Raw genomic sequence first — 11125 nt, forward strand, 5'->3', positions numbered from 1 at the left:
TTCTTTAGTATTTTAACATTAAAATCGTCGGCTCGCGTTGTTCGGTGAGACTCTTTGGCTTCGACGCTCACCCATTGAGCGAGTCTCTGCTGAAATCTTTTGATCAGTAAAGGGACGAGATCAGAAGGGAAATTCTGCATAGGTTTTTCAACAGGAGGTGCCTTAGTGGCGAGCTGCTTCGGTTGTTGTTGAGTTAGTTTACTCCAGCTGTTTTCCAAGAACAATGCGCGGTAGCTTTTGATGGCCGAAAGATGACCTGGACGCAGCCCGTGCTCGTCCGCTAGCTGCTTCAGCTCGATGTCGTCGAGTGCCAACAATGACACATAACTGTCGTAACCACAGTGTTGAAGGAAATCCTTTACCGCTTTTGGCACTGGACCTTTCGCTAGAAGCACTTTCCAGAATTGTTCGTCTTCCTAAAAATAATGAGTGTTCTAAGTTTCTTAAATGGATTGAAAACGCCTATCGTAATCAATGCAAACATTCTGTCACCATCCTATAACAATCTGAAGGTAATCGTATGCAAAAGCATGTGATATTGTTTGAAAAAATGAATACACAAAAATCATGTAAGGACGAAAAAAAATCAGGTTTTGCACACCCCAAAAATAACATCCTATAACATCCATCGGGCGAGAGTCATATTCATATTACCGCGTCCGCGCCCCTTTAATTGGATCAATGCCAAGCAGGAAGTTTTCCGTACGTCGTATACTGTATTAACTGTAAACGATGTACGGGGGATATACAGCTACATCGGTGTTGATGCTACCATATTCACAGCGGCTAGATAGCCGAGCGGGTTGGGGCGCGGACTTGGTAATCACTCGCCTGTTCGTTATTTTTGGGTGTGCAAAACCAGATTTTTTTTCTTCCGTGCATGCTTTTTGAGTACACGTTTTCTCATACAATATTATATGCTTTTGCTCACAAAGGTGATTTGCATACTCTTACATGCAATTTTACAATGATTTTTTTAGTGTTTTCAATTTCCAGGGTACGGGGCAGAACGGATAAAATTAACAAACAAGGTTATTTGTCTGTTACAACCTTTTTCGAGAACATTAAGATAAAAAAAATCGGCAAGTCTGAAATTTGGCACCATGAAAGAAGGGCTCTTTCCCGATATTTTCCGTCGAAATATTTCGTCGGGGGGTCTGAAGATTTTTTTTCGGTTTCATAGGTTTTTTCTTTAAAAAAAAGTCGCTCATAAGCGATGGATTCATGTCCATATCCATCAAAGCCTTGGGAGACTCTAACTTACATATTTGACCAATATATAACTTCCAATAAAAAGTTCCCGGCCCAAGTTTGCCAGTTTTCTAGCTTTCTTTGAAATAACCACATAATCCAAGCTGGAAACCCTAATACGATCGAATAAAAATCTTTTCTTTGTACAATTTTCCATGAAAATACAGCAACAGATTGCCCGGATACAATTTTGAACAAAAAACACTACTAAACAATGAATATTTCATAAAAAGCTATTTACTTCGAATTTAAAAGCATGAGCATGATCATGAGAGATCACCCATGGTTGCCCCTCCGTTACTGAACAGAACCGTAATATCCTTTCAGCACTAATGATCATAGGCTTCAACAATCTAATGGTGTTTCCCTTATCAACAGCATGTATGAATGCGCTGAAAAGATAAAACACCATGATTGCCAAAACTAGATCAGTTGCGGATAGGTAACAGTCATTGGCCACCAACGGCGCCTGCCATGTCAGTTTGTAGACCTCGAGTTTAAGGGACGGGAATGTTAGTTAGCGCAGGTTGCTACTAGGGCAGCTGATTTAATCTGTGATTACACCCCACGAGCGCCAGGAACCTGAAAACTTGTTAGTAGGATAGGGTGTTTGGTCAGGATTCATCATAGAAGATGATGATGCGACCCAAAATCATAGTGTTTGTTGAAAGGTATTATATTTTATTCTCAAGGCAAACAATCGGATGCTGCGGATGAGACATTTCCAGTTTAACTGTTGTTAAATTTTTAATGAAATGGTTTATTCTTAGACAGCCGACTGTGGAAAGACATGTCAAAGTGAAAATTATTTAATAGATAAAATTGTACATTTGTTTACTACAATATGGTTTGAGGCAGTAACATTGTCGCGCCATCCTAACGGTAGGACATAACCGCCAGCGTGCCTGCCAATCAGCGAGGATACAAGAAAGATTTTTGAACGATTTGTTATGCAAATTAATACGAAACTACAAAAATAACACTAAACTTTATATGTAGTTATTTCCTTTCAATTAAAGAAGGAAATCACGCGCCATTCCAATGCAAAATACTCGTAATTCCTATCTTTTTCTAGTACGAAAGAAAAAAAAACATAGATAGAAAACAACAACGGGATTACGCGAGAACCAATGACACGAAAGACGACACTCGACATTCGTACTATTCTCATTTTTTGCTTTTTCCGCCGTATTCTGATCAGGATCGAACTCACCAGTTATCGTTGCTAGAGACAAACGTCCTTCAGGAAGTTAAATTTGATCCTCCTGCCACAACCGTTTATGGAAAGCAGTCGTGAGTCGACCGAAAGTGATTTGTGATGCTTTCAAACTTTTCTCAGCTATCTCTCATTTTCTCTCTCCCTTTTTCCGATTCGACTAAATTCACTACCGCGCACTTACACATACAAATCTCAAATCAAAACAAAAGCCGCTATCCGAGTGAAAAATGCCAGCATGACTTGCTACACGTCTAGAAATCTGTCAAAACACTGTCACCACAACACTGTCCGGAGGAAGCCGAACAAAATGAACCAGCACAACACACTTATTCGCGCGACGGACACACCAAAAAACAAAAATCAAACCATCCACATTAACGACCCCCGGGTCTTTTGTGGTCTCTATTGCAAGTTTCTGCTCGAACCTAGGAGTCCGAAGGCTTGAATGGGGAGGGCACCCAAACCTCTATCTACTCCAAGGAACCTTCTACCCCAGTGTTTGAACTGACGACCTTTGGATTGCGAGTCCAACCGCCGCCAGCGATTCCACCGGAGTAGGCTTGGTTTGGTGTGTTGTTTGTACTTATGGCATGGAGACGACTCCTACACCTGGAATGACTTAACGGCCTAACAACCAAGGCCGGGACCGACATTTTACTTCCTCATCCGATGGAAGGTTGGAGCAGATGGGAATCGAACCCAGAATCATCCGCTCTAGACCCCCCAAGAAATATTTTGACTTCTTTCATGGTGCCAAATATCAGACTTGTTCAAGGAAATACGCCGTGCCAAGGGTTCCCTTTAATAAAATCAACAACAAAAACTCAAAGGTCCTTGATAGTCCCTTGAAATTTGGTAACTTATATTATTCTTGAATAAACTTTCCATGTTTTTGGAAAGAAATTTGCAAATTTTAAATAAAATTAAAAAATCTGGAGCATAATTTGTTAACGGCTCATAAGTACTGTTTTTCAATATCCCAGGTAACTATGTTACAAAACCTGAAAAGGTAGTAGCTGGGGAAGCCCACTATTTTTTAACAAATCGATTTTTGTAAAAAATGCCTTAAGCCTAACTTGCAATATATTTCAAAATGCTTACGTGCCGATTTCATATGTTACTCAAGGTAATTCATTCAACGTAATTTTCGGTGAGGTGCTTGCCTAATAGTTGGCCCATGTTTGGTCCAATCAAAACCCAAAACCAAGGATGGACAATTCTGCCCCCTACCCATGACCCTACAACTTTGCTTCCGGATCTTTTCCGGAATAGGCCAGACACAAGTTTGAACTTGTAGTTAACCTGGTTAAGTATACGAATGAATTCTTAATTTTAATGTTGATTTTGGGGCCTAGACCGATGTTTAATCCGCTTTTTAGTAGGTTTTATTGAAAAAATTCTTACCATTTTTTATTTTTGCGTTCGGTTTATAAATCCGTGCTTCAAACGAAGTAGGTCTAACTGCAAGAAAGCGCATGCAACGAATGAACAATTGAACTGAAAACGCAAGGTACACTGTGACTGAAAATCGCACTTTGCTGAGTTCGTTTTGGCACTTTTTCATACGGTTTTTTCAGTTCGACTGCGATTACACAAAAAAGTGTTATCGTAGTTGAACTGAAAAAATCGTATGAAAAAGTGCGAAAACGAACTCAGCAAAGTGCGATTTTCAGTTACAGTGTAAGCTTCGTTAGCAGAAAAGTTGCCCAGTCAAGAAATATTCGTGAAATATTCTAGCAGAGCTGGTTCTGTTAGAATGTAATTACATTTCTGTTAGAATTCTATTAGAAAATCCAACTCTTTCAGATATCGGCTCGCTACACTCTCAAACACAACTACTAGAACCCGGATTAGAATTTTTAGGGAGCGTTAATTTATTACGTAACGCACTGCTGCTGGAGGAAGTGTCTTGCTTGCTTTTTAAAAAGGTCCAATGAACTTGCAATCAACATAGGAAACCTATGGCGCATTGGATGTTTTGAAAAGGTTTACTAGATTTATTAAATTTGTGTAGAAAATTAATTTTTGCGTTACGTAAGAAAATAACGCTCCCTTAAGCTGTGCTACCCAGTCAACTCAATCGGATTTCTGAAACGGAATTAAATTCGAATCGTTTACGAATTAGGTTTCAAATACAACATCGTATTTCTAACGGAATTTGCGAAAGATTCGAATTGAATTCCGTTTCAGAATTCCGATTTAGTAGACTGGGTATAAATAAATACAAATCAAGCATGAACCAAAACCAAAACAGGCTACAAATTCTTTAATAATGAGTAATTTCGAAGTAATTTACAGTAATTAATTGGAATTAAAAGTAAGTTTTGATAATTTCATGTAATTTTTCCGCAATCGAAGTAATTAATAAAAAATCAAAGTAATTACAGTAATTAATGGCCAGACTGGCAAGTAATAAACGGTTCTGGAAACCCTTGCGCGTAGCAAAGCAGGTATCAAATTTGATCTCAAGTTCATCTGTAGAAGAAAAATATGTGTCGGTACCTGTCGGGTACTCATTTTCTGATACCCGACAAGTACCGGCAAGCCGGGGGCAAAGTTTTGAATGCGTGTTTCGGAGATTTTTGTATGTCTGCTCTTGTGTATGATTCAAAAATTCAAAAATTCAAAAATTTAAAAATTCAAAAATTCCAAAATTCCAGAATTCCAAAATTTTAAAATTCCAAAATTCCAAAATTCCAAAATTCCAAAATTCAAAAATTCAAAAAATCTAAAATTCAAAAATTCAAAAATTCAAAAATTCAAAAATTCAAAAATTCAAAAATTCAAAAATTCAAAAATTCAAAAATTCAAAAATTCAAAAATTCAAAAATTCAAAAATTTAAAAATTCAAAAATTCAAGCATGAGCATGAGCATGAGCATGGTTGACTGCCAATGAGCTGCTACTCCGTTATTGACAGATCAGCTGAAGTTACACAATGAACCAACAGATGAGTAGTGGGAGCTAATCATCCTCACTGTATAACCCCTGAAGATCTCTGCTTTAAGTCAATACCGGCGCCCCCAAGGAGATGCAGTTCAACAAAGGTAGGAATGTTAGTCCGATAGTTGAAGTTGCAGACTCATCAGACACAGAGTTTGTCGCTCTATACCTGTTGACACCGCATGAGACCGTTGAATCCACAGCATCTCCTTCAAGCATCACGGGAAGTGGGGGAATTGTGTTAGTAGGGGAAGGAAAGGGAAGGTCAGGATTCATCTTGGTAGATGATATGACCAGAATGTGAACTGTGAACCATAATCGTTGCCTTCTGAGCTACGACGCTATGAGAAGGACTTCTCATTCGCGTATTTTTTTTTTGCTTCTTACCGCCGGCGTGCCATCCGAGCAACGATGCTTTGGGATGGGCTTTCAACACGAAATGAAATTTGAATTAACGCATTATTCGGTAACGTACAATTTAAAATAGATCCGTCGTCGTGCCATCCGAGCCACGATGCTAAGGGATGGGCTTTCAAAACAAAATTAATTTTTTAGCAACGTATTATTCGTTATCATGTAAACCTCAAATAGTGCTGATACACCGAACTGTTTCAATCGATTTAATGAAATTCTTCGCGCATGACTTCTTTGCAACAAACTTTCCCACGAATTTACCCAGTCCGAACCGCGAACAACCGGCTCAACAACAGAAAGAAAATATATACACGACGACGCGAAGCCTTCTATCAATAAATTCCAGAATCTTCTATTACTTTCTCGCGGATTCTCGCGCGTCGATTCTTCAACCGATCTCCCCGACGAACACCACGCGACTGAGGGCCAAACTCCCAAGACCACCACACGACCCTTTTTTCAATGAATTCCAGAATCTTCTATCACTTTCTCGCGGATTCTCGCGCGTCGATTCTTCAACCGATCCCCCCGACGAACACTACGCGACTGAGGGCCAAACTCCCAAGGCCACCACGCGACACTTTTTCAATGAATTCCAGAATCTTCTATCACTTTCTCGCGGATTCTAGCGCGTCGATTCTTCAACCGATCTCCCCGACGAACACCACGCGACTGAGGGCCAAACTCCCAAGACCACCACACGATCCTTTTTTCAATGAATTCCAGAATCTTCTATCACTTTCTCGCGGATTCTCGCGCGTCGATTCTTCAACCGATCCCCCGACGAACACCACGCGACTGAGGGCCAAACTCCCAAGGCCACCACGCGACAATTTTTCAATGAATTCCAGAATCTTCTATCACTTTCTCGCGGATTCTCGCGCGTCGATTCTTCAACCGATCTCCCCGACGAACACCACGCGACTCTAAAAATTCAAAAATTCAAAAATTCAAAAATTCAAAAATTCAAAAATTTAAAAATTCAAAAATTCAAAAATTCAAAAATTCAAAAATTCAAAAATTCAAAAATTCAAAAATTCAAAAATTCAAAAATTCAAAAATTCAAAAATTCAAAATTCAAAATTCAAAAATTCAAAAATTCAAAAATTCAAAAATTCAAAAATTCAAAAATTCAAAAATTCAAAAATTCAAAAATTAAAAAAACTCAAAAATTTCAAAATTCCAAAATTCCAAAATTCCAAAATTCAAAAATTCAAAAGTTCAAAAATTCTAAAATTCAAAAATTCAAAAATTCAAAAATTCAAAAATTCAAAAATTCAAAAATTCAAAAATTCAAAAATTCAAAAATTCAAAAATTCAAAAATTCAAAAATTCAAAAATTCAAAAATTCAAAAATTCAAAAATTCAAAAATTCAAAAATTCAAAAATTCAATAATTCAATAATTCAATAATTCAATGATTCAATAATTCAATAATTCAATAATTCAAAAATTCAAAAATTCAAAAATTCAAAAATTCAAAAATTAAAAAACTCAAAAATTTCAAAATTCCAAAATTCAAAAATTCAAAAGTTCAAAAAATTCAAAAATTCAAAAATTCAAAAATTCAAAAATTTAAAAATTCAAAAATTCAAAAATTCAAAAATTCAAAAATTCAAAAATTCAATAATTCAATAATTCAATAATTCAATAATTCAATGATTCAATAATTCAATAATTCAATAATTCAATAATTCAAAAATTCAAAAATTCAAAAATTCAAAAATTCAAAAATTCAAAAATTCAAAAATTCAAAAATTCAATAATTCAATAATTCAATAATTCAATAATTCAATGATTCAATAATTCAATAATTCAATAATTCAATAATTCAATAATTCAATAATTCAATAATTCAATAATTCAATAATTCAATAATTCAATAATTCAATAATTCAATAATTCAATAATTCAATAATTCAATAATTCAATAATTCAATAATTCAATAATTCAATAATTCAATAATTCAATAATTCAATAATTCAATAATTCAATAATTCAATAATTCAAAAATTCCAAAATTCAATAACTCAAAAATTTGAAAACTTAAAATTTCATAAATTCAAAAAAACATTTTTTGAAATTTTCAAGTTTTTAAATCTAATTCAATAATTCAATAATTCAATAATTCAAAAATTCAAAAATTCCAAAATTCAATAACTCAAAAATTTAAAAACTTAAAAATTCAAAAATTCAAAAATTATTTTTTTGAAATTTTTTAATTTTTTGCAATTTTCAAAATTTTTGAAATTTTTTGAAGTTTTTGAAATTTTTGAAACTTTTTAAATTTTTGAAATTTTTAATTTTTTTAAATTTTTTAATTTTTTTAAATTTTTTAAATTTTTTATTTTTTTAAATTTTTAAATTAAATTTTTTAAATTTTTTAAATTTTTTTAAATTTTTTAAATTTTTTAAATTTTTTTAAATTTCTTAATTTTTTTTAAATTTTTTTAAACTTTTTAAATTTTTTAAATTTTTTAAATTTTTCAATTTTTTAGATTTTTTAATTTTTGTTCCGTGCTTGATTTGATTTTTCCGTGCATAATTCCATTTGAAGCGGTAGCCAGGGATGCCACATTTGAAGATTTTCTAGCACAGGCTCAATGTTCAAACGTATTGTTTTGCCATGTTATTCTATGATTTTCAATCAAATGTATTACTCACGAAAAAGGTAACAATGTTTTGCTTCTTTTGCCAAAAACAGATTTGTAAAATATTATTTTGCCATCAAGTTAAACTCATTTGCGTTTTTGTGATGTGCCCGAAAATCTTCAAAATCTGGCATGCCTGGCGGTAGCAAACAGACTGAATACCGGGTAGCAAAGTGAAATCCCGAAGAACTGAGAGCAAATTTGCTACCGCGACAGCTACCGCGATGGGGTTGACGTCGGGTGCAAATTAGCTTTGCTTCGATGTTTGCACCCAGCGCTGGAGATGCACTTAGAAAACAAGCCATTTTGTCTAATAAAACGTTGAAGGGAGATAATAAATGACTTATGGGACCTTTCTAACATAGTTTCCATGAAGTTAGACCACTTTTTTGAAAATAGTCACTTACTAAAACAAACATTTTTGAAAATAGTTTAAAAAAATCAAATTATTCGCTCACAGCATTGCCTTGGCGTTCTCGATTGCGAGATTCCTACTCGAAAATAGAGTACTATTGTTAATTTGATTTGGTTAACCGCGGTGGATTTTCTTGAAATAATTCGAACTGTCAAAAATCCACCATAGCATCCACATTGATCCGCATTGATCGCACAAAAAACTGTGGTAGATTTTTGACAGTTCGAATTATTTCAAGAAAATCCACCGCGGTTTACCAAATCAAATTAACAAAAGCCCTCTTAGCTTCCATCCACCCCGGGATTCGAACTGACGACCTTTGCACTATGGTACATTGGGTTTCCAAGTTTCAAAAAAGTGACCTACTCCAAATATTTTTTGGTATTTTTTTCTCGAAAGTAAACATTCTAACTAAGAAAAATCCAAATTTTCAAAGCTCTAAGTTTGCTCATTACAGGGATACGCAAGCTAAAAGTCAAAAAATGGAGTAAAAAACTAGCGTTTTTCGAAAAAAAAAACAGCTGATTGTTTAATTTTAACATAGTCCAGCCATTTTAAATATTTTATTAAGACAATTATACATCGTTGGAAAGGTAATGAGATAAGCTTTGAAACTATTAATAGATAAAATGTTGTTTCCAAACCAAAAACTGAAGTTTTCATCGAATAACTGGAGCATTTTTTTGACAAAACTAATTTTTTGTGTTTGTTAATCGAGTACTTTTTTTTTGCTAACCGATGCTAAACATGAAACTAAGATCACTTGAAAGATTGGATCATAATCTAACATTGCTGAAACTTTCAGCCTGCGATTTTTTGCGTTTTCGGAGATATGCCATTTTGAACATTTACGCTTTATCAAAATTTGCTGCAATCTACATATGCGCCCGTCTATTTCACTTGCTTTGCTTCCTACTTCGTGGGCATCGTCGCTTCAAAAATCAACATCTGGTTTCAAAAAGTTCGAAATGAGTTAATTAGAATTTTCTGTTGCCTACACTTAAAATTGAGTACCTTAGTCAAAATAAGGTATTCGTAACGAAGTTTCTCAAGCGAAACTGGAAATGGAGGATTAGTGAGAATATGTTTTGTATTTAATCGTTTGAAGTATCATGATTAATATTTTGAATAAAGTTAATAATTTTTCTGTTATTTGATTTAACGATTAAAAATTTCGCAGTTTAAGGGGGGGGGGGGGTCTCAAGTTACATAGCATGGACACACAAAAAGAAGCACACAGCAGTAAATAATAAATATTCGACTTAAAATAAATTTATTACGCTAAACAAAATTTTGTTGGATGGGTGGAGGGGAGGGGAGGAGGGTTAAAAGAAAGAGGGGAGAGGAGGGGTTGTGTCCTTAAAGTGGGGATGTATTAGCTTATCCATAATTTAATAATATAAACTTGCAATACAATATATACGCAATTCTGTTGTACTTGCAAATGTATGAAAAGACTATTTATTATAAACAATCAACTATTGAAAAACATAAAAAGTCAGAAAAATCGACATATATCATTTGAATACCATACAATTACCCAAATTTGTATGTAAAAAACATTTAAAAAGCAAAAAAATAATTTAATCGCCTGTTTGTATCAGTGATGTCAACCATCGAGGAGCTCATTTTTGGTTCGCGGCACATTTTTCGTTTTTGGTGCTTTTCAGTTACGGAATTCGACAAAATGGTGTTCGAAGCATTTGTAGAACTCACCAACAGCAACATTTCTTCAGAACATTGTATAGCTGTAAAATTCATACGCAAAAAGTTACAAGAAGATTTCAGACCTCAGAACCAATGGTTCGCGATGCTTTTGTTTGCCTAACGCATTTTTGGTTGTTACTTTTTTTTCTATTCATAAAAAATTAACACTATGTTCAGCAAAGTTGTACGATTTGGTGTGTCCTTCATACACAACTTTGTCAAATTCCGTAACTGAAAAGCACTACAAACAAAAAATGCGTCGCGATGGTTGACATCACTGGTTTGTATGGGGATGGCCAATAGGGCAGCTGCGGTTTTGTTCGCATAATAGCGTGTAAGTTCTGTTTTGTTGGGGGTTCCATCTCCCATTCACGATCTTATTCCGTTAATGTATTTCAAGTATCTAGCTAATTCTTCAAAATTAAGCTACGGAAAACTCTATGTCCACATATCAAAACATTACGTAGTCTACGCCATTCCGGTTATGTCTGTGACATAACTACTTTGACTTTTTCGTACAAAACCC

This window comes from Culex quinquefasciatus, chromosome 3 (genome assembly GCF_015732765.1).
Source record: "Culex quinquefasciatus strain JHB chromosome 3, VPISU_Cqui_1.0_pri_paternal, whole genome shotgun sequence".
NCBI lineage: Eukaryota > Metazoa > Arthropoda > Insecta > Diptera > Culicidae > Culex > Culex quinquefasciatus.